Raw genomic sequence first — 19474 nt, 5'->3', positions numbered from 1 at the left:
AACCAATTAAAAATAATTTCAGTGATTACATGAAAACACATCTAGAAAAACTAAAGTATTTTTGTAGAAATTACGAGAAGGTTACATTAACAATCAGAATAAGGTTACTATTTAGACTGTAATCAGGTGTCAATGTGGAAAGAAATTTCTGAGCATTTTTCCGGAAGGCTGGGGAGGAATGAGAATCATGACTCTCCACACTTCCAATAAAATGTGGTGAAGGACTGGTGCAAACTCTCAGAAGCCACCATTTGCTAAATCTCCCCGCCAGCCTTGTTAGTCCTTACCGCCGTTTGATTCCATTATTTTTCTCGTGGTTTCTGCTGTTTCTCTAAATTGTCTAACGACCGTTATTAAGTAAAAATGAATGAAACGGGGCCGTGTGATCTAGGCAGCCTGGAGATGAGATTTTGGAATCATAAGCTACATTCCGATGTATAAACAGATTTTATTCATTTTGGATACTCAATGTACACAGAATCGGCACTGTAGAATGTTACTGCCCTGCCAGAAGGCATCTGCTTGGGACTTGCTGGCAACCGACAGTCCCCTCTGCTTGCAACCCTCGGCCAGCCGCCGGGGACCCCTAGTCCACCGGTTCCTGGACGTTCTCTCTACTCTCCAGTGGCCACCACCTCCACTCCCACTCCTATAGTCCTGCTGGCCTGAGGGTTCGCAGAGGGCCAGTCGTTGCGACAGCCCCGCGTCCCGGCCCCCTCGTCTCTTGGACCTTCACCCCAGGCCAGCGCAGCCCAGCTTCCTGGGCAAGTTTCACGCTACCAGGATCCAGTGCGGGGCGACGAAGTGGAGAGCTGTATCAAGACTCCGAAGAGAAATTCCGGCTTCGCGGGGCGGCGCGGAGCCCGGAGCTGCCCACCTCCGCCGCCTTGGGAAGGCGGCTGGGATTAGAAGGTGGCTTCGGGCCCGCAGGGAGTCCAGGAAAGGGATTCCCGGTACCGCCGGCACCTACGTCGAGGGGTGCCTGGGTTCTTGGGGATCACGAGAGGAAAAAGAACGAAAATCACACCAGGGAGGAAGAACGCGCAGAACGCCCCTCTGTGAAGCAGAGTGCTCTAGTCAGGCGTGAGCCGGAGCGCGGTCTGGGGGAGTCTGGCGGCGCCGTTCCCCGCACTCGGCAGAGGCTTGCAAGAAAACGCACAGCCCAGGGCGTGGGGTAGGGAACTGACCGCGCGAGTCTTTCGGCGCGTCTGGGTCTCGGGGAGAGAAAAGCGCTTCCTGGCACCGGGGGCGGTGGGACAGAGGCCAGGAGGAAGAAATCCGGGCCCTGGCCCAGGTCAGGCTTCCACCCCTGCGACCCGCAAGAGGCCCAGGCAGGAAAGGTGGCGTGCGCGAGTGGAGTTGGTGGTTCAGAAAGCAAACCTGGCCAGGTGCCACTGCCTGAGGGTCGTCGGGCGAGTTTCTTAATTTCTCAGAGTTACTTATTTCTAGTCTGGAAAACGGAGAATTCCATAGTGTCTTCTTCAGTGAGTGCTGGGAGTGCTAAAGGAGGATCCGGTGCCTGGCAGACCAGGAGCAGGGGGGAAACAGTTGGCCGATACTGTTACTATTATCAGCGTTATTAGCGGGCAGGACAGTGTGGGGGGGGGGGCGGGGGTAAGGGGCCTCCCCGCGCCTCCCAGCCCTTCGCGCTCGGCTCCAGCTCTTTGGCTTCCTTCCCTGGGCAGCTCTAGGCTTAGCTCTCAGCCATTTCTCAAGAAGACGATCCCGAGGGTCGAAGACCACCCTTGACCCTTGACCATGGACTCTTCGTGTAACTTGGAAGAGCCGTGATTTTAAAACCCAGCCTCAGGGTTACAGAAGCCCGAGATCTGGGAGGCGTCCGGGACCTCCCTCCCAGAACCACAGGGACCCGGCCTGGGATCCAGAGTGTGGCCTCTTGCTCTGTGCAGTCAGGAAGGCGGCCAGGTCTGGTCACCGCGCCAAGCACTACGCACCCCTGGGACGCGTCGTTGCGGGGGGGTGGGGGGGCTGGGGCGCCTCCACGACGCCTGGTCTGCCCGGCAAGTGCTTGGTGTCGTTGGTGGGTTCGTAGCTGCGACAGGTAAACGTCCATTCCGCGAGCCGGGCAAGGCAACCCCTGCGGGTCGCACCAGAAGGCCGGACCTCTCCAAGCTGCCTGGGTGCTTCCAAACAGGTGGACCGGAAGCTCCTGTTTGATCGGAGAATAACGTTTAATTTACTCCGCCACTGAATTGATTGTTTAAATATTCATCTTTGGATATGGTTTAACATTAGGCAAAAATTAGGAGCTTGGAGGCTGTTCCGGGAAGGGGTCTGACCCTCAGTCACCCATGTTCGTAGCTGTGTTGGTCTGCCCCCTCGGGCAAGAGAAGGAAGATAATTGGGAGGGTGCCAAGAAAGCCTAGAGAAAGTCCCTTCTGGGTTCAGCGGCCGGCTGTAGCCGCTCTCCCAGGACGTTTGTTGACAATAAATGAAGGAAGGTCGGCCTGGAGACGTTTTCGCACAACGGACAGAGGGGAGTTGGAACGTAAACCAGCGAGAACCTGGCATGAAATAGGACCCCTCTATTCTCAGTTTGTTTCCAAACTCTTAGACTGCCCCAGCCCTGCCGGATTTGCTAAAAGTGGTCTATTTTGGACGCTGGTGGTGCTATGGGGCTGACGGCTACCTGTGCAAAGAAGAGGGAAGAATTGGAAGCTGGGGTCTGGGCAGCTACCAAAGGTGGGGCTTGGGAACTTTTCAGAACGTCCTCAGAACCGCAGGAGCCAAGAGGAAATCTCCCGTAGGGGATCTCAGGTAGGGCATGCCAAGAAATTCCAAGAGACGGGATGGAGAAGAGAAGCCGGAGAAAAATCGGCCGATTAGACTACTGTAAAAATGTGTGTCTCCATGTTTGTCCTCCCTCCTGAAATAAGAAATTCATAGCTGGGGATGGGGAGTAGATGGGGGCTGGGGGAAAAACTTTCTCACATTCACAGAGCAGCTTCCCTCAAAGCGGCACGGAATCGGGAACCCCACTCAGGACAGGGGAAAATGGCCAAGTTCCTAGAAATTTGTTTTCTTTATGGGGAGCAATTCATGATGGGCGTTCTTGTCTGGTTTCCCCCCACTCCGTCCCCTGACGCCGAGTAACACTTAAACCTTTCTAGTTGCAAAGTCTTTTCAGAGTTTTTTTTTTTTTAAGAAATAAGTTTTGAAAATTCTAGTGCTTAAAATATATATATATATGGACATATATATATATATATTTATAGCCTTTTATTTTCCCTGAGTACATGTTGGCCACTACATTCCAAATTGATCTCAAATGGTTTTCCAGCTTGTTGGGGGTGATGAAAAATAAATGGAGAATATATTTACATGCCCTCCTATTCTTTTCTTTTAGAAGTCTCATAAATAGTAAATTTCCTATTTTAAAAGCCAGGACATTTTCAACCTCAAATATTTGGAATTTTTAAAGGCCATATTAAAATGGATTACTTCTGCTATCTATAATAAATATGAATTGTGAAAATAAATTGTTTGAGGGAAAATAATGTACGTTTTAAAAAGTTCCATTTAGAAAGGGAAGAATGAGACGTAATAGAAAATAAACGATGTAGTGTAGTGACTTAGCATTTTATTTCGTCTATATAACTAGGCCTAATTTTAACACCTTAATTTTAACATTAAAGATGGCACGTCAGACACACAGATAAGAAATCAATGTTCTGAAATTAATATCCTACTTACATTAAACATCCCTATCAGGAAGACACAGAGAGTAGAAGCATTTTGCACTAGACTTAGGAATAATACTTCCAGTTCCAAGGAAGTGAAGAAGGGGGAACATGTTTGGCATCGGAGGCTGTGTTTTTGTTTGCTTGCTTGTTTTTCTTTTAATGCCAGAACAAAATACTCCACTCACGTTCATAGTACCCCAGGAAATGTGCAAATCGGGAAAGCCATAGAAGCCACAACCGAAGGCAAGAAAAGATGACTTGACGCCCTGCGAAGGTTACGTTCAGGTGGTTTTTAGAGGAACGTAATCCAGCTGTTTCTTTCTAACCATTTTGCAGCGAACAGAAGTTCGTGTTTGCTCTCCAGCGGGATTCAGATGCACACGCCCAGTATGGGCCGCGCAAGGTGGAGTGAGCAGCTGCGGGCCGCTCCCCACTCCCACCTGGCTCTAGGAGGGCCCTGCGGAGTTGGCCAGGGAACTGGGCGTGGGCGATACTAAAAAAACTGGTGAGGTCCCCTCTCCGCCCAAAGGGGCAGCCAGCGATGTCAGCCTAGAGCCCTCTGCCACTGCCTGATACCTCAGCAGCGCCGACGCGGCCGACAGGTGCCCGCCCAGCACCGCGCCCTTGGTGGGAGCGCAGCCGTTGGCGCAGTCCTCCTCCTGATGCTGCTGCTATTGCTGCAAAATTGTCCGAGCAGCGGCGGCGGCGGACACTTGCAGCAAAGGGGCAGCGGTTTGGGGATGCAACAGGCTTGATGGTCGCTGGAGCAGGTGGCAGTAGCTCCACGCGGTCGCGGACAAACTCTGCGCAGCCCCTGTACCCGCTCCCCTGACCCCTTGCATAATACTCTCAATGCTGAAAGAGATGCATCCGCCTCCCGGTGGTGACGCCAGACCCTTGCCCTCCTCCCAAGGCTGAGGACCAAGTGAGGGCTGCAGCACGGGAAGGGTGCCGGGGTCGCCAGGTCCGCGCCTTCTGCTTTCTTCGGTGCCCCGGCATAGACGGGGGCCGAGAGCAGTAGGTAGCGAAGAGGATGAGGGTGCAGCAGAGCGTAAGGGCGTCTCCCGGGGGCGGTGTTGGGGTAGGCCCCCAGGACTGGCTGCGGCGGGGCAGGGGCCCCAAGCAGAGGGCCTGGGTGGGGGTTGTGCAGGGCGGCGTGTGCAGCAGGTAGAGGGAAGGGGTGGGGCAGGTGGGCTCCCGGGGTCAGTTGGTGGCGTTTGAAAGGCTTCCTACGCCGGAGAAAGCTGCCATTGTCGAACATGTCCTGGGAGGCGGGGTCCAGGCTCCAGTAGTTGCCCTTGCCTGGGTGGCCCGGCTCGCGGGGGATCTTAACGAAGCAGTCGTTCAGCGACAGGTTGTGGCGGATGCTGTTCTGCCAGGCGGGGAACTTGCGGCGGTAGTAGGGGAAGCGGCCACTAATGAAGGCGCAGATGCAGGTGAGCGTGAGGCGCTTGTGCGGGTTTTGCAGGATGGCCATGGTGATGAGCGCGATGTACGAGTAGGGGGGCTTTGCCGGCTGCCGGGCATCTTCAGAGGCCGCCGCAGACCTTGGCGGTGACCTGAACTTGGTGCCAAACTCTGAGGGGTCGCTCAGGCCGCCGCCGCCCTCGATGTGCTCTCGGGGAAGCGCAACCCCGCCCCACCGGGCCACCTGCAGCCCCGGCTGGAGCGACTGCTCTAGGAACTGCTGGCTCGCCTCCTCTTCCTCGTCTTCCACCTCGTCTTCATCTTCCTCCTCTCCCAGGACATCGATTTTACCGTTCCCCATCGGAGTCCCGGAGGCTGCGCTGCGGTGTGGAGCGAAGGCGCTCAGCTCTTGGCAAGTTCATGGAGGAGCAGGTACTTCAGTTGCAGGGGATGTGGCGGCTGATCACCTGGCCTGGGGCGGGCTGAGCTGGAAGCCTGGGATGAATGTTGCAAGAAGCAGGCACGCTAGTGGTTACCCTTTGGGATGTTTTCGTCTGCTTGTTTCTACTCCTTTGCAACAACGTCCGGCAAAGATGCCTTTGCCTTTTATAAAAGCTTCTTCAAGACCATGTGTGGTGGACTCCCCCCTTTATAACCCTTCTTCCCCTACCTCGGAGCGGTGCCACTTCCTCCTAACGTAGTCCAGTGATGATGGTCTTCTGGGCAAACACCCGTCCGGAGAAAAGCCCAGCCCCCTCCTCCTCGCACCCACCTGCCACCAAGGAAGATGCTCTACTCATCCAGTGCAGCCAGACAGTTGGCAAGCCTTTGCACGGGTTCTGTTAAGGCGCATTTAAACTCGCGCAAATAAAAGCGAGGTAGGAAAGTATGATACTCAACATTCTATGACCACCTCGACATGCAGCCTTCCCTCCTGGAGAAAAGAAATGGTGGGGCAGGAGGCTGAAATGTACATGGTTGTTTGTAAAGGAATGTGTAACCGTAAAAGTATGTTTTTGTGTTTCACAGCTGGTAATCACCCATTTTCATTGGTAGAGTCTGTCCTTACCCAGAATGGTGAGCTGAATTATATTTAAGGTTCTGACAATATTCCCAGGCTTCAGGGGGGTGTTGCTTTGCTCCTTCTACCTTCCTTCCCACCTCCCCAAGATGCTCTCCCTGACTCAAATTTTCAGAAAAGGTTCAAATGTCCCAGCACTAAATGTGTAAATTTATTCAGGGAAGGCAGGAGAGCTCACACGGAGTCCTCTGTCCCCTTGTAGCAATGGTTCTCCAATTTCTTTGAATATTTAACCACAGAAATACATTTTATATCACAATCTTACACATACAGACATAATACATAACTAAGATGGGTTTCACGAAACAATATACTTACACTATAGTGATCACTGATATTTCCTTTTTTTAAAAAAATGGCCATAACCAACCAAATTGATTTCACACATACCAGTATGGGCCCAGTTTGAAAAATCCTGTTCTTACAAAGTGGCCCCACATACAAGAAATGCACCCACTCTATAAGGGCTTCTCTCTCTCCCTTTCCTCCTTCCTTTCTTCATCCTTTATAACCAATTCATTTTTAGAGACAGGGTCTATGTTGCGCAGGCTGGCTTTGAATTCCTGGGCTCAAGTGATCCTCCCGCCTCAGAGTCCTGAGTAGGTGGGACTACAGGCGTGCCACTATGCCTGGCTCTGGCTCTTCATTCTTTTTTTCCTTTTTTTTTTTTGAGACGGAGTCGCTCTGTCGCCCATGCTGGAGTGCAGTGACACAATCTAGGACCACTGCAAGCTCCGCCTCCCGGGTTCATGCCATTCTCCTGCCTCAGCCTCCTGAGTAGTTGGGACTACAGGCGCCCACCACCATGCCCAGCTAATTTGGTTGGTTATTTATTTATCTGGGACGGAGTCTCGCTCTGTCGCCCAGGCTGGAGTGCAGTGGGGCGATCTCAGCTCACTGCAAGCTCCGCCTCCTGGGTTCACGCCATTCTCCTGCCTCAGCCTCCCAAGTAGATGGGACTACAGGTGCTCGCCACCACGCCTGGTTAATTTTTTGTATTTTTAGTAGAGACGGGGTTTCACCGTGTTAGCCAGGATGGTCTCGATGTCCTGACCTCATGATCCGCTTGCCTCAGCCTCCCAAAGTGCTGGGATTACAGGCGTGAGCCGCCGTGCCCGGCCTCTTCATTCTTTCAGAAATGTCAACATTAAGTGCTTTTACTGTAATAAAACTTGGGACTTCAATGAGGCAAGAAGGGGCTGCAGTGTTGCCTTTAAATCAGTGGGTCCTCATTCACTATCTGCACTGGGGAGGGGCAATATGACAGCACAACTGTTCATCTCACTCGCTCCACATCCTTAGAAGTAACACGATTTTTAGATTGGCTTCATGAAAATTAGCTCAGAGACTAAAGTTGCACTACAGAGGAATAAAAAAAATATTTGTTATATAAATAAGGATCTTATTAAAATACTAAGTAAGATATTATGCCACGGTATATATTCATAATTTAAAACCCACCTACTTGGGAAAACTTTGAGGTGCCATCTAATAAAAATGCAGCATGAAAGAATATTATGCCCTTGATAGTCACATAGTGTCTATAATTATGACAATGAATGTTCAGTGAGAAATCAAACGCCAACTGCAAGGGCAAAATATAATAAAAAATAGCTTAAAGTAGCTAGTGCCTTCAGGATAAAATCTGGAAAAGAGCTTTCTTGCTGATCTTTTTTTGAAACTTTGCTGCTCCTGAAGTTTTTACCCTTTAGGGCTCCTCAGTTTATATGAAGCTTGGAGGACAAATAACAGACAGGTTTGAGCCTAACAGATCTGTTTGAATCCCAAATTTACCAATGACTGCTTGTGTGACCTACTAAACTAAGCTCCAGGAGGGCCAGGCCAGGTGTCTTATTCAACCACATAATCCCAGATGCCTCCTCCCCAGCGCCCCCCAGCATGTGAGGCACATTTCCTCCATCAGCATAGGAATCAGATGACCTGGGAAAGGGAGTATTGTTAGTTTTCCTAGCGCCAGCTTCAATAGGGATTGGGGTTATTTAAAAATACAGGAGAAAAATAAGGAGGCACTCAAAAACAAAACACAAAACCCACACTGATGGGGGTATGTCAAAGGGGGGAACAGGAGATAACTGAAAGAGTTCCCAATGGTCAAAGCTGGGATAATTTGAGCAACAAAATAAAGTAGTATTAAATTGTAACCCAAAGTATAAAATATTCATGTGTCCACACTGATAAACATAAATGATCGAACTAATAAAGCAAAAGGGACAACTGTCCCTTGCAGAAGAATTTCAATTAATTATGTAGACCACTCCCAAGAAAGTACACTACAACTCCCCATTCCTTTAGCGTGGGCTGTGCATAGTGATTTCCTTCCAAAGAGCACAGTATGAAATGGGGGGAAAGAGTAACTTTACAATGGAGAAACCTGACAAACACTCCTTCAGCCAGGTGATCAGGTCGTCGACATCAACATCAATAACAGTCATAACCTTTTATTTCATGTCATAAAATGGTGACACTTACTTGTGTTAAAAAAATTTAATAACAATGTAATCATTATATCTCTGCAATCAGCTGAAGTTCTAAGAAAAAATGACAATGTTGAAAGTTGTATCATCATTATTATAAACTTTCATGTTCAGTATATGTAAACTCCAAAGCCAATTTCAAAAGATATTTTTGTGAAATACCATTCTTTAAAAAAAGGATATTATATATAATTGTATGAATGTTGAATGTTTTACAGTACTGATTTGCTACATTTTATGTATGCTGTAAAACAAATACCATTTTAAAGTATATTGGAATTCGTAACTAAAGTAATAAATAAATGCTTGAAATATACCCAGTAGAAACTTATTTTTATTATCCAATCCTTTTGATAAGAAATGCCTCTAGTGTTATGTACAAACTTGATCTTCTTTGAAATGTGTTGTCCACTGCTTTTCTGTTTCTGTCACAGTAGCTATAAACAGCTGTTTAAGGATATCCTTATCTAAATTTCTGCCTGCAAACAAAACAAAATATGACGTGATTACATTATGCTTATTAAAATGACACAGTTCACCTATCAATTCCAGTTCATTAAATGCTTTATGGTGTTTAGAAATTTACAAAAAGAATAGTAATTGAGTGATTCCATCTTTAACTCTCCAGGTCAGTACATCAAAGTCACATTGGTCCTTGGATTAACCACTTTTCTAAAACTGAAGAAGAACAAAAGTCCTAACAAGCTTTTATGAACGTTGTAACATGATAAAGATGAAACATTGACCACAAGCTTATTTAGTTTTAAAAGAGGACCTGAATGGTTAATCTGTTTAAGTGGCACATGATATCCCTTTCAAATATATTTTTCACTTTGTTTTAAAACTGTGAATCCTTTGAGACTTACCAATGGGACCAATCGATTTGTTCTCTCAGTGTCATCCTTCCAGCTCACTGGAGTCTCCTCCAGATCATAGAGCTCATGGACACCCTGGACTGAGAGCCAGTCATTTTTCCCCCCTGGCTCTTGGGACCCCCATCGCAGGGTGGGGGAGGCACCCCATGCGATGCGGGGACCGAGAGCCATACCCTCTTCCCTCCATGGCTCTTAGGACACCCATCGCAGGTGGGGGAGGCACCCCCCGCGAGGCGGAGACTGACAGCCAGGCCCTCATCCCTCCCTAGCACTTAGGACCCCCATCGCAGTGGGGGAGGCACCCCCCGTGAGGCGGGGACTGAGAGCCAGCCCCTCTTCCCCTCCTGGTTCTTAGGACCCCCATCGCAGCAGGGGGAGGCACGCCCAGCGAGGCGGGGACTGAGACCCAGCCCCTCTTCCCCCCCCACCCCCCAGCTCTTAGGACTCCCGTGGCAGGGAGAGAGGCACCCGCCGCGAGGCGGGGACTGAGAGCCAGCCCATCTTCCCCGCCTAGCTCTGAGGACCCCCAACGCAGGGGGGGGGAGGCACCCCCAGTGAGGCAGGGACTGAGAGCCAGCCCCTTTTCCCTGCCTAGCTCTGAGGACCCCCAACGCAGCGGGGGAGGCACCCCCAGTGAGGCGGGGACTGAGAGCCAGCCCCTCTTCCCCCACCGGCTTAGGTCCCCCATCGCGGATCCTAAGATCCTTAGGACCCACCTGGAGGACTGTGGGTATTAGGTATCCAAGAAGAAAGCTCAGATCTTCCCAAGGCAGGTACCTTTATTGGGATTTACTATCCGACAGGGGTCCGAATGCAGCCCGGGATCAGAAAGAAAGCAGGTCATTTGCAATCTACCGGAGCCTAAGGGCACAAGCAAGGTGAGAGAATTCTTAGGAGCTGTGGGGTTTTGTAGACTGTGGATCCCAAACTTTGCAATATTAGCCAAGCCTTTGTATGAGGTCACAAAGGGGGCGGGAACCGGGAACCTTTGGAACGGGGAATCCAACAACAGCAAGTCTTTTCATGAGTTAAAGGAAAAACTTCTGGAAGCCCCAGCCCAGGAGCTACCCCATCTGATAAAGCCTTTTCCATTGTATGCGTCAGAGAGAGAAAAGAAGGCAGCTGCACTTTTAACCCAAACTGTGGGGCCCTGGATAAGGCCGGTGGCCTACATCTCTAAACAACTAGGCAGAGTTTCTAAAGGATGGCCCCCGTGTTTGAGGGCCTTGGCATCAACTGCCCTGCTAGAACAAGAAGCAAATAAGCTGACTCGGGCAAAAGCAGAACAGAAAGGCCCCCCATGCTGTCGTGACTGAGACCCAGCCCCTCTTCGCCCCCCTGGCTCTTAGGATCCCCATAGCAGGGAGGCGAGGCACACCCTACGAGGCGGGAACTGAGAGCCAACCCCTCTCACCCCCTTCGCTCGAAGGACCCTGATCGCAAGTGGGGGAGGCACCCCCTGCCAGGTGAGGATTGAGAGCCAGCTCATCTTCCCCTCCTGGCTCTTAGGACTCTCATCTCAGGAGGGGGAGGCACGCCCAGCGAGGCGGGGACTCAGAGCCAGAACCTCTTCCCCCACTGGCTCTTAGGACCCTCATCGCAGGAGGGGGAGGCACACAAGCAAGGCGGGGACTGAGAGCCAGCCCCTCTTACCCCCCTGGCTCTTAGGAACCCCATCGCAGGGGGTGAGGCACCACCCGCGAGGCGGGGACTGAGAGTCAGCCCTTCTTCCCCCACTGGCATTTAGGACCCCCATCGCAGGGGGGGGAGGCACCCCCCACGAGGCGGGGTCTCAGAGCCAGCCCCTCTTCCCCCACTGGCTCTTAGGACCCCCATCACAGTGGGGGGAGTCACCCCCGCGAGGCGGGGACTGAGACCCAGCCCCTCTTCCCCCGCTGGCTCTGAGGATCCTCCGTGGACTCACAGCCTCTTTACCATATTGTGAGTAATATCATCTCCCCCTCTGGAGATTACAAACTCTTTCACAGACGGGTGTACACCCTCGGTGTACAGAGGGGGTACACCCGTCTGTATTGGGAGTAATATCATCCTCTTCCTCCCTGAATATTAAGAACAGTATCACAGGCGTGTTTCTACTCCCTGCGATATCGCGTGTCATATCCTCCTCTCCCACGTTGCAATTAGAAGGAATATCAGTGGGGGCGTGTCCACCTGTAGGGAAAAGAAAGAGAGATCAGACTGTCACTGTGTCTATGTAGAAAGGAAAGACATAAGAGACTCCATTTTGAAAAAGACCTGTCCTTTCAACAATTGCTTTGCTGAGATGTTGTTAATTTGTAGCTTTGCCCTAGCCGCTTGGCCCCAGCCACTTTGACCCAACCTGGAGCTCACAAAAACATGTGTTGTATAAAATCAAAGTTTAAGGGATGTAGGGCTATGCAGGACGTGCCTTGTTAACAAAATGTTTACCAGCAGTATACTTGGTAAAAGTCATCGCCATTCTCTAGTCTCAATAATCCAGGGACACAATGCACTGTGGAAAGCCGCAGGGACCTCTGCCCTTGAAAGCAGGGTATTGTCCAAGCTTTCTCCCCATGTGATAGTCTGAAATATAGCCTCATGGGATGAGAAAGACCTGACTGTCCCCCAGCCCGACACCCGTAAAGGGTCTGTGCTGAGGTGGATTAGTAAAAGAGGAAAGCCTCTTGCAGCTGAGATGGAGGAAGGCCACTATCTCCTGCTTGCCCCTGGGAACTGAATGTCTCCGTGTAAAACCCGATTGTACATTCGTTCAACTCTGAGATAGGAGAAAAGCTGCCCTGTGGCGGGAGGTGAGACATGTTTGCAGTAACACTGCCTTGTTATTCTTTACTCCACTGAGATGTTTGGGTGGAGAGAAACAAATCTGGCTTACGTGCACGTCCAGTCATAGTACCTTCCCTTGAACCTAATTATGACATAGATTCTTTTGCTCACATGTCTTCTGCTGACTCTCTCCTTATCATCACCCTGCTCTCCTACTACATTCCTTTCTGCTAAAATAATGAAAATCATAATCAATAAAAACTGAGGGAACTCAGAGGCTGGTGCCAGTGCAGGTCCTTGGTGTGCTGAGCGCCGGTCCCCTGGACCCACTGTTGTATCTTTACACTTTGTCTCTGTGTCTTATTTCTTTTCTCAGTCTCTCGTCCCACCCAACTAGAAATACTCACAGGTGTGGAGGGGCAGTCCACCACTTCATCCACCTTCTCTCATATTGAAAGTAACATCATCTTCTTCCCTCCAGGATCGTGGGAATAATATCCCTGGGGGGTTTCCACTTTCTGCCATGTATGTAGTCATATCACCCCCTCCGCCGTGGAATATTATTAAGAACCATCTCACACGGGGGTGTATACTTCCTCCGATATTGGGAGTCACATCAACCTCTCGCTCTCTGAATATGAGGAAGAAAATCACAGGGCGGGTGTACACCTCGTGCTCTACGATGGGGAGTCATATCTGTCTATTGTGGGGAGTAATATCATCCTCTCCCTTTCAGGATATTAATAACGATTTAACAGGCTGGGTGAACACAGCCTGCGATGCTGAAATTATTATCATCCTCCCCCCTCTTACTCCCCTGGCTCTTAGGATGCCCATCGCAGGGGAGCGAGCCGCCCCCCGCGAGGCGGGGACTGAGAGCCAGCCCCTCTTCCCCCCATGGCTCTTAGGACCCCTATCGCAGTGGTGGGGAGGCACACCCCGCGCGGCGGGGTCTGAGAGCCAGCCCCTCTTCCCTCCATTTCTCTTAGGACCCCCATCGCAAGGGGGAAGGCATCCCCGTGAGGCGGGGACTGAGAGCCACCCCTTCTTCCCCGCCTACCTCTGAGGATCCCCATCACACGGGGGAGGCACCCCCCGCGAGGCGGGGTGTCAGAGCCAGCCCCACTTCGCCCACTGACTCTTCGGACCCCCATCGCGGGGGGGGGTGAGCCACCCCCCACGAGGCGGGGACTGAGAGTCAGTCCTTGTTCCCCCCCTGGCTCTTAGGACTCCCATCGCAATGGGGGGATGCACCCCTCGCGAGGCGCGGACTTAGAGCCAGCCGCTCTTCCCCCCCGGCTCTTGGGACCCCCATGCAGGGGGGGAGGCACCCCCCGCGTGGCGGGGACTGAGAGGCAGCCCCTCTTCCCTCCATTTCTCTTAGGACCCCCATCTCAGGGGGGGAGGCACTCCCTGCGAGGCGGGGATTGAGAGACAGCCCCTCTTCCTCCTGGGCCCTTAGGACCCCCATCGCAGGGGGAGGAGGCACCCCCGGCGAGGCGGGGACTGACAGCCAAGCTCTCTTCCCCCCCTGGCTCTTAGGAACCCCATCGCAGCGGGCGGAGGCACCACCCGCAAGGCGGTGACTGAGAGCCAGCCCCTATTCCCCCACTGGCTCTTAGGACCCCCATCGCACGGGGAGGAGGCACACGCCGCGAGGCGGGGACTGAGAGTCAGCCCCTCTTCCCCCACTGGCTCTTAGGACCCCCATCGCAGAGGGCGAAGACACCCCCCGTGAGGCGGGGTCTCAGAACCAGCCCCTATTCCCCCACTGGCTCTTCGGACCCCCATCGCAGTGGGGGGGGAGTCACCCCCCGCAAAGCGGGGTCTGAGAGCCAGCCCCTCTTCCCCCCATGGCTCTGAGGATCCTCGGTGGACTCACAGCCTCTTTACCATATTGTGAGTAATATCATCTCCCCCTCTGGAGATTATGAACTCTTTCACAGACGGGTGTACACCCTCGGTGTACAGAGGGTGTACACCTGTCTGTATTGGGAGTAATATCATCCTCTTCCTCCCTGAGGAAAATCAAAACTAAATGGGAAGCTTTTTCAACATTCAGATTCCCTGATTCCACTGTAGACCTAATGAATCTGAAAGGGGAGCTGGGAAGTGGGAGATAAAAGGTAGATTTTTGGAAAGCTCCACCGGAAATGTTGATACACATCTGAGGTTGACAGTCATGTCTCAAAATATGTTCAAAGAGCTACAGATTACCTTCAACTGCTCAGATTCTATCTTTTTTTTTTTTTTTTTTTTTTGACAGAGTCTCCCTCTGTTGCCCAGGCTGGAGTGCAGTGGTGTGATCTCGTCTCCCTGCAACTTCTCCCTCCTGTGTTCAAGCGATTCTCCTGCCTCAGCCTCCCGAGTAGCTGGGACTACAGGTGTGTGCCACCAAGCTCTGTTAATTTTTTGTGTTTTTAGTAGAGACAGGGTTTCGCCATGTTGCCCAAGTTGGTTCTGAACTCCCGAGCTCAGGCGATCCACCCACCTCAGCCTCCCACAATGCTGGGATTACAGGCATGAGCCACCTCGCCTGGCCAGGAACTCTGGGTTCCTAATCAGAGAGTAAATGTCTCCGTGAGCCAAGCACGTCATGTGTGGTAAAGCAGCCAGCTGGATATATGACAACAGAGAATTATGGGGACAATGATGAACTAGACAGCCTGTGTGGCTGTTAGAAACAGTCTCCACTCAGCTTCAGACAAATATTGCTATAGGGAAATGTAAGCCCAGTACTGCCAGAACTGCAATTTTTCAATAATACCACAACAACTTGGATTTTTATATGAAATATCCCCATTTTTAAAGGTTAGCAACATAATTCAAAAATGAAACTGCAGAGAATGTTTACTACTTTTAGTCTAGAGACACTGGCAGCATTTCTACAAAGTATTGTGGGTGTGTATATACAGTATATGTATGTGTGGGTAAAATGTGTGAGTGTGTGTATGAGTGTGTGTGTGTGTCCCTTTGAAAAATTGATTCCTATCCTTGAGATGCCTAGAGATCCCCTATCTGTAGCAAAACCATTTGTTGTTTAGCAGCTTTGTAATACAGTATCGTGTAAAGCACAACACCAATCTGAAAGAGATATTCACCAACTTGTAGACTGTTGCCTAAGCATTGGGCTCCCTGAGGCATTACTGTAAATTCCTTCCTCTTTAAGGCACACCATTTCACGAAAGTTGCCAGGCTTCCTTTTCTTCACTAACAATATTCTCTATCAGAGTCTCTTCCTTCAATAAGTACCCAGATGTAATAAAACAAGAGGAGAAAATTAGTAGAAGAGAGAAAAATCTCAAAAATGATCATTAATCTATGTTGCCAAGAATTTTTAATTTGCATGTCACTGACAGGTATGTGTCATGATCTCATTTGATTTTAATTTCAAAGTGATGTGAACTGATGGAGATAATGAAGCCAAATGTATGCTACAAACACATTTTCATATACAAACCAGTTCTTAATTATTGTCAATAATGGAAACTCAGGAGTTAGCTATGCATAAATACAAAGGCATTTTTAAATTTTAGTGAAGAAATTCATTAATACACTTATTTCCAAGCTGGTTCACTTAGCTGATGGGAGAATATTGCTATCACAATTAAAGTTAAACTCCTGAATGAGTCAGGAAATACATCTGGGTGGATGGTAGAGGGTAAAAAGCTTGGACCTTGGAGTCAGATAAATCTGGTTCTGAATTCCACAACCTCCACTTTACTAAGACATGACCTTGAGCTCTGGTTTCATCTTCTGTAAAATGTAGTTAATATCGAAATTTTTAAAATCTGCTTTCCTGGTTGCAAGGAAAAAAGCCTCAACTCAAGTAACCTTCAATAATAGGGCAGGATTTTGTGAGATGAAGTGGTTGGTACAAATCCACTTGGCAATGAGGACACAGAAATTTCAATCATGAGGCCAAGCCTTCAAAGACATACAGGAAATGCTAAACAACCAGGTCTCAGAAAGAGAAAAAGCCTCATGTTGTTCAGAACCTAAGGAGTGTATACAGTTTGTCATTGGCTTGTCATCACCTTGACCCAGATACTCCTTCTCTCTGGCTGCTCGTCTTCATTCTGTAAGTACATTTTTTATCTTCCAGGTCCTGCTTTCTCATCATTCTGGTTGTGTATAACTTCCACAATCATCTTGACCTACCAGCTTCCCTCTGCCGATGACCTGTAAACTACTCCCACTAAGTCTTACCTACTTCTTATATATTCAAATTACTAGGTTCAGGATTATTAAAAACAAGATATGATAGGCTTGGTAATTCCCTGTTTGGGTAGAGCTTTTTGCTGTACCTCAAAGGACACTGACCAGTTTGTAATAGGCTACATTTGTGCTGGTTGCCCACCTTTGGGCTAATCTGTTATGGCTCAAGGGTGAAGTCTTGCTGTGGGAGCTAAGTCATGCGGTGTGAAATAGGCAGGTGGGTCTCAGGGCTAGTTCCCTTAGTAAGTGTGAGGATGTTGGTGCTGGGGCTGATGTTTCTGGCACAGTAACTCCTTCAGGCCATATCTAATACAGGCATCCAGCACCATGCCAGATGTCTGGCAGGTGCAATGCATGTTAGTTTACCGAAAAGTTCACCAAGTTACTAACAAATCACCTATTTTGTAAGGCAGAATGCTAGGTACTGTGGCAGTAAGAGTGACAAGGCAGATGTGGTCCCTGTTCTTATGGAGTTTCTACTGTAGTAAATGAGACATCCAAAAATATATATAAGCAACTCAGCAAGCCCACTTTTAGATACTGGATACAGAGAAAAGAAAACACATGTTCACATAAAAACTTGTACACAAATTCTTAAAGCAGCATTATTCATAATAGACGAAAAGTATAAACAACCCAAATGTCCATCAATGGACAAATGGATAAACAAAACACACTATAACCATATGGTGAAATATTACTAAGCCATAAAAAGGGATAAGGTTCTGATACATGCTACAACACTGATGAACATTAAAAACATGAGGCTAAGTTAAAGAAACCAGATACAAAAGACCTCATAGTATATGATTTTATTCATATGAAAGTCTGGAAAAGGGAAATCTACAGAGACAGGAAGTAGATTTGTGGTTGCTTAGGGATGGAGAGGTGATGGGTGTATGATGGGGTGATAGCTAAAGGGTATAGGATTTCTTTTTACCCGATGAAAATTGCCAACCATTATGATGATGGTTGCATGTATCCGTGAATACACAAAAACGATTAAATTGTATACTTTAAATGTGCAAACTGTATGGTGTGTGAATTATATCTCAATAAAGCTGTTAAAATTCTAAAAACTAAACACATGCAGAAAATTAATAAAATTAAATGTGCATGGGTTATAAAGGAAACAAGAGACTGAGATAAAGAATAAAAGGGAGGGGCTCTCCTTAGGTAGTGTGCTCAAGGAAGGCCTCTCTAAGTGGGTGGCACAGAACCCAAGAACTGGAGGAAGAATAGGAACCAGCTGTGAGAACAGCACTCCTAGTAGAGGAAACAGCTTGAGCAAAGGCCTGGAGGCAGGCAGGACTTATCAGGAGAATGGCCATCACTTTCTCTCCCACTTAGGATGCAAGTGTTTCCGAGTGACTTTAAGAAAATTTTTAATTTATTCCAATTTATTTAAAAATCAAATTAACACCAGTCTTTGGCACCTTAACTATAAGTAGGAATAATTTATATGTGATGTGCAGTAGTCACTCTAGTCAGGACCCTACATCACAGAGAGATCACAATTTTTTTTTTTGAGATGGAGTCTTGCTGTCTCTCAGTCTGGAGCACAGTGGTGTGACCTCCGACTCCCAGGTTCAAGCGATTCTTCTGCCTCAGCCTCCTGAGTAGCTGGGATTACAGGTGCCTGCCACCACACCCAGCTAAATTTTGTGTTTTTAGTAGAGATGGGTTTTGCCATGTTGGCGAGGCTGGTCTCAAACTCCTGACCTCGGGTGATCCACTTGCCTTGGCCTTCCAAAGTATTGGGATTAGAAGCGCGAGCCACCGCACCAAGCCAAGATCACAATTTCAACACCAGGTTTCACACCTTTGGCTAACTAGCAAACAAAATAATTTACAAATAATATTTTGCAGAGTGGACCTCAAAGTACCCTATCAATGCAAAATTCTCAAACATATCTCTATTGCTGTGAACAGATTTCAAATCTTCACTTTGACATTTTTTTCTTTTCTTCTTTTTCTTTTTCTTTTTTTTTGAGACGGAGTCTCACTCTGTTGCCCAGGCTGGACTGCAGTGGCACAATCTTGGCTCACTGCAACCTCTGCCTCTTGGGTTCAAGCCATTTTCCTGCCTCAGCCTCCCAAGTAGCTAGGGTTACAGGCACCCACCACCATGCACAGCTAATTTTTGTATTTTTAGTAGAGACAGGATTTCACCATGTTGGCCAGGCTGGTCTCAAACTACTAACCTCAAGTGATCCATCTGCCTCTGCCTCCCAAAGTGCTGGGATTATAGGCGTGAGCCACCGCGCCTGGCCCGCTTTGATATTTTATGCGTTAAACTCGAATTGTCTCCTTGAGGGTCTCTTAGGAACTGGTGAATAGGATGTTTTATACAGGATAGTTCCAGACATCTGCAGACTTATTCAGTTAAGTATAGTAAATAACAAAATCCCTATCATTCTACTTTCCTTTTCTTTTGGCCCTGAGCCTTCAAAAAGCAGTAGGTTGAAAGAAACCAAACTGTCTTTCCTGACCTCTTCATTTTATTTATGTATTTGATTTTTACAAAGTTCAGTGAACAAAACATGGCCTTTAAGTGAAAGATCACTATCACATGAGTACTGTTATCTGACTTGGAACTTGATTAAAACCAAATCTGTTCATTGGCCAACAGGTCAAATGTGCCCTGTCCCAGTACTGGGGAACATTTAAGATCATGCATAAACACACAGCCATCAAACTGATTCGAACTGGACAAAATAAAACAAAATCTGGCCTAAATGGGAGTTTGCTCAGTGGTGGCTCTCAGCTTTCAAAAAACTGTGAAAGAAAAAGTCACAGCTTGAATATGTCAAAATAATCCTATAGGAGGTTAATGGATTTGTTTACTAATCAAAGCTTAATCAGAAAAAAAATTAGCTGCGCTCTCAATAACCTTTTAAAGAGCAGATTTTCATATTGGTTGGAAAC

General features: G+C 48.6%; 1 protein-coding gene and 1 pseudogene across 3 annotated transcripts in view; both read right to left on the bottom strand.

Moving 5' to 3' along the window:
- Positions 1–3606: 3606 nt before the first annotated feature.
- Positions 3607–11731, bottom strand: LOC117978033 (forkhead box protein D4-like 1; annotated as a pseudogene).
- Positions 11732–12821: 1090 nt separating this feature from the next.
- LOC129393076 (serine/arginine-rich splicing factor 11) overlaps positions 12822–19474 on the bottom strand; it is a 60296-nt gene continuing 53643 nt past the window's right edge. Inside the window, exon 9 of one of the 3 annotated variants that reach the window (XR_010109036.1) lies at positions 12822–12959. The gene's annotated coding sequence lies outside the window, so the exon portion shown is untranslated. The remainder of the gene's footprint in view (positions 12960–19474) is intronic. The other 2 variants (XM_063593969.1, XR_010109034.1) reach the window with 2 other exon arrangements.

Source organism: Pan paniscus, chromosome 11, assembly GCF_029289425.2.
Source record: "Pan paniscus chromosome 11, NHGRI_mPanPan1-v2.0_pri, whole genome shotgun sequence".
NCBI classification, from domain to species: Eukaryota; Metazoa; Chordata; class Mammalia; order Primates; family Hominidae; genus Pan; species Pan paniscus.
This window is presented reverse-complemented; position numbering and strand designations above follow the sequence as displayed.